The following is a 5,305-nucleotide window of genomic DNA, read 5'->3' as shown; positions in this document are numbered from 1 at the left end:
TTTGTGCAGAGGCTGTTGATCTGCTGCGACAGCTGTGTGTGGGCCAGACCAATATGATTAATGCATTCCAAGACCACGATAGGAAGTTGGGGCAGGTGGTGGCATTCATGGAAGGTATGCATGGTGATCTGGCTGGTGTACACAGGACACTGCAGTCATTGTCTAACAGTGTGTCGTCTGCCATTGCACAGTCGCATGGACTGGGTGGTACTTCTGTTCCACCATCTACAACTCTGGATGTGTCAGGGGGGAGTGAATTTTCTGATCTGGACTCTAATACAGGTTATTGCACTAGAAGCAGCGTCAGCCAGCACGTCAAGGCACGTAGGCCTCAGACCCCATCCCCTAGGTCAGGTAACTCTGTTCACAAGGACAACGTCAGATATAGTGGAGTACACACACGTGAGGCAAAAGAGGGGTTGGGTGTAATGGCTACACATGCTGCACAGCCATCCCACACACAAGGTACTACCAGGCCAAGACTCACTCCCGCTTCCATTGACACTACCCTGTACGAGGACAGTGAGAAGACGAATACATCTCTTGAGGGCTCGCATACTCCCAGTGCCAGGGACACTAGGAAGGAAGGTGCCACTCCCAAGGGCAGGGAAAGCAGGAAGGATGTAGGCACTCCCAAGGCCAGGGAAAGCAGGAAGGATGTAGGCACTCCCAAGGCCAGGGACAGCAGGAAGGATGTAGGCACTCCCAAGGGCAGGGAGACTACGAAGGAAGGTGCCACTCCCAAGGGCAGGGAAAGCAGGAAGGATGTAGGCACTCCCAAGGCCAGGGACAGCAGGAAGGATGTAGGCACTCCCAAGGGCAGGGAAAGCAGGAAGGATGTAGGCACTCCCAAGGCCAGGGAAAGCAGGAAGGATGTAGGCACTCCCAAGGGCAGGGAAAGCAGGAAGGATGTAGGCACTCCCAAGGCCAGGGAAAGCAGGAAGGATGTAGGCACTCCCAAGGCCAGGGAGACTACGAAGGAAGGAGGCACTCCCAAGGGCAGGGACAAGAATAGTCACAAGACAAACGCACCTAAGAGGAGCACGGACAGTCCCAGGGGCAGGGACACACACGGGCAGAAGGGGTGTCCAGCTGATATGTACACCACAGACGACAAGTCTGCTGCCTGGAAGAGGGCACCATCCAGGGAACAGGGCAAGTCCGCAGAGTACAGTACTCCTACGGAAATGGAACATCCAAGGCCCAAGGACTCGCCCATGAATAGTGGCGCTGTCAGGGACAGGCATACATCACCCATAGTTGCTCTGAGACAGCTGTTTTCTGGCAAACGGAATACAGAAGACTCAGCAGTGGAGTCACCCCTTACATCCACTCCCATCATGGCCCGTCAGGGACGGATGCAGGTGGACCCTGTCGTGGCATCCCCCATGACACATGTTGCAGAGGCCACAAGGCAGCCAAACAGCAAACGACAAGCAGGCTCCAGCACGTCCCCAGAGACCATTCCCCCCCCAGCACATGCACCTCCCATGGTGGGTGAAATTGCTTCTCAGTCCGGTCGACTTGTGAGTCCTGTCCTGTCCAGGGTGCAGGCACATGTCCAAAAGAAGCGTAGACACACAGCATTGACACATGCCCAATCCGATATCGGCCAATTGCAACTATCCCCCGCTCCCAGAGCCACCCTGCCTCCTGGACCATACAGTCCTGTGGCTCATCATTTCAGTGGTCACAGTGGCGCTGGTGCAGTTGACTCCCATGTGTCTGTTAGTGGCAGGGTATCCGTCGAGACATATCCTGTATCAGGTGCTGGCAGTGTATCTGGGTCTATGGGCCATGTGTCAGTAACTCGGGCTGTGTCGGTGTGTCACACTCCTGTATCAGGTGCTGGGAGTGTATCTGGGTCTATAGGCCATGTGTCAGTAACTCGGGCTGTGTCGGTGTGTCACACTCCTGTATCAGGTGCTGGGAGTGTATCTGGGTCTATAGGCCATGTGTCAGTAACTCGGGCTGTGTCGGTGTGTCACACTCCTGTATCAGGTGCTGGGAGTGTATCTGGGTCTATGGGCCATGTGTCAGTAACTCGGGCTGTGTCGGTGTGTCACACTCCTGTATCAGGTGCTGGCAGTGTATCTGGGTCTGTGGCTCACGTGTCAGTCACTACATCTGTGGCTGTGTGTCACACTCCGGTTTCTGGTGCTGCCAGTGTGTCCGATGCGGGTACTTCACGCAATCCACCTGATAGTGTGCTGTAAGTTGCTGTACTGTGCCCTCTGATGTACCTGCTCATGTGTCCACACTGCCCTGTTGCTATCCTCATACTGATGTACTGCCTCTGATGTACCTGCTCTGGTGTCCACACTGCCCTGTTGCTATCCTCATACTGATGTACTGCCTCTGATGTACCTGCTCTGGTGTCCACACTGCCCTGTTGCTGCCCTGTTGCTATCCTCATACTGATGTACTGCATCTGATGTACCTGCTCTGGTGTCCACACTGCCCTGTTGCTATCCTCATACTGATGTACTGCCTCTGATGTACCTGCTCTGGTGTCCACACTGCCCTGTTGCTATCCTCATACTGATGTACTGGCTCTGATGTACCTGCTCTGGTGTCCACACTGCCCTGTTGCTATCCTCATACTGATGTACTGCCTCTGATGTACCTGCTCTGGTGTCCACACTGCCCTGTTGCTGCCCTGTTGCTATCCTCATAGTGATGTACTGCATCTGATGTACCTGCTCTGGTGTCCAATATGGGCATGCTCCATCCTAGACTGTGACTTTGCTCCGAATCTGCGTAAATAAATTTGCGATTCATGTGTCGTGCTTTGTCAGAGTCATTCTTGCGTGTGTGATGCTGGTGTGGATTGGTATTTTCTTGGGGGCGGTGGGTTCTGCTCAGGACCCAAGTCCTGCAACAAGAAGTGGGGTGACGCTGAAATCACGACAGGAAGTGACGACACATAGGGTGGCTTCCACTCAGTTGCAGTTTATAGTTATCATGCTCCCTGTTGAATTAGTGGGGGGACGCCGTCGACCCGCGTGGTACCCCGACTTGAGCCCTGGTTGTGCTACGTGTCACTCTCCCCTACCTGGGTCACGGCCCTTGGAGGCGTTGCCGTACACAGGCATTTGTGCATTTTGGGACATGTCACTCCCCCCTCCCTACGTCACCGCCCTGGCCGGTACTCCTCTCCAGACAGCGAATGCTTAGGTGCCTACCTGCGTCGTCGTCGATGGTGGGCCAAGACGAGGACGTACTGGATCGCGTAGAGTATCGGGTAAGCCTGTAGTGCAGGGTCCATGTCGGCGTGCGGCTCGTGGTGGGTATGGTCGCTGTGGAGCATCCGCCGTGTTCAGGCAGGTTGTTTATCCGCCGCGCTTTTATGTGTGTTTTCCGCCATCTTGATTTGGAGGACGGTCCTAGTCGTCAGTCCGTACGGCGGAGTCTCTGGTACGGTTACGTCCGCCGCATAGTTGGGTGTGGTGGTGCGGCGGACCTTGTTCTACCGCCGCGGACGGATTTTGCCACGTATTTCGTATCCTGATTTGGCGGACGGAGTGTCCGCGACGGGCGCACGGAAAATAGGCCTGTTCCGCATACTCAGGGTATGCGGAGGCACTTCCGTCCGCCATCCTAATGACCCCCTTAATGTACCAACTTTTCATTTTATTTCACTCAACCACCTGCCCCTCTCACCCTACGCCCACCAATGCAGGCCGCAGCCAGAAACCGCCCTCTCACCCCACCAGTGCAGGCCACGTCCAGAAACCGCACTGTAATTTTGTCGTCTGACAGAAAGTTTACGAATTCATTAACCATTAGCATTTTTTAACGACGGTATCACATGTAATTTACCATTTCTCTCTCTATCTGCATTATCTGTCTCTCTGCTAATATCATTTTTTCACTTCATAAACAACTTCTCTCATTATATATAAAGGCTTCAAAATCACACAAATAATTACTCTCTATATTAAACATATTTTATACTTCATATTTCACATTTAAATGGAAAAATAATTTTAGAAATACAACACATTATGACAGCCAAAAATGAGTTTAGTTTCAGACTATGAGGAAAATCAATCAATGTTTGTGAGTAAACCATATTTTACAGTACATGACAAAACAAACAGTTACAGACTTACCTTAACCAATGCTTTGTACGATGTACAACAGTGACAGTCACAAAACAGATATTCGTTTGACGGAACTCTCAATTATGCTTCTATCACTGCAACCAAAATTCAATGGCACAGATATCCAGTCAATACAGACTCATATATGTCTCTTCAGCCAATCATATTTCTTCCCGCAAAATTTTGAAATCAAATTTACATTTCAGTTGGTTCTCCCTCACAATATTTTTAATGTCACATAAAAGTCACCCATCACCCACTGCCATCTCTGGCTGTTTCCATGGTAACACCTCATTCTGCACCTGGCTGAAGGCACAGGTCAAAATTTCATATCTGAATGTTCTACAGCAAACTAAAAACACTGTTTTCCCTCCAGAAACACCTGCCTATCCACAGCTCTGTTACATGTCATTTTTTTCACACCCAATAGTACTTTTGGTTTTACATAACATTAACATGCAACGTAGTCTTCAATCTTGAGGTATTAGAATCAACCAATCATTTTTTGTTTTTCAACCACACCAAGCCTCATCCATTTTTTTATCCTGAGTTTCAGCTTCTAACTACCATTCCACTTCCAGAACCCATCGGAGTATGAGTGCATCTGCCTTGATAATTAAGGTTCGGCTTTTAGGACACAGCTATATTCACTGGAGTGGAAAATATGCAGCAAACAGACGAATTTCCAACCTTGATTTACCAAATGTGCAGATAACGTGGATTGGCCAAAGAGGATTGAAATGTCACCAATTAATACCTTTGGTGAAAACTTTTATGCATCTCCCAGAACCAGACCTTATAATTGTGCACTGTGGTGGGAACGATCTAGGCACATTGACTGGGGTAGGTCTGGAAATGCTTCTAAAAGACACCTTTCGACAATTGATGACACTTTTTCCTCGAACTGCCTTGGTATATTCCAATACATGCCAAAGACAGAAATGGAATTGGTCCAATCAACATTGTGCACAAATTGAGAAAGCAAGGAGACATGTAAATAAATCTGTTTCTGCTTTCCTCAGAGATTATAGCATGGGTTCTATTTACCACAACAACTTACGTTACCACATGCAAGACGTCTATAGGAGAGACGGTGTTCATTTCACGGATGAAGGAAACAGAATCTTCCTCTGCAACATCAAGCTCTGCATCGGTACTTACTTATAAATGCAGAAAAAACTCAATTAACACAAGGGCTC

Source organism: Lissotriton vulgaris, chromosome 7, assembly GCF_964263255.1.
Source record: "Lissotriton vulgaris chromosome 7, aLisVul1.2, whole genome shotgun sequence".
NCBI classification, from domain to species: domain Eukaryota; kingdom Metazoa; phylum Chordata; class Amphibia; order Caudata; family Salamandridae; genus Lissotriton; species Lissotriton vulgaris.
This window is presented reverse-complemented; position numbering follows the sequence as displayed.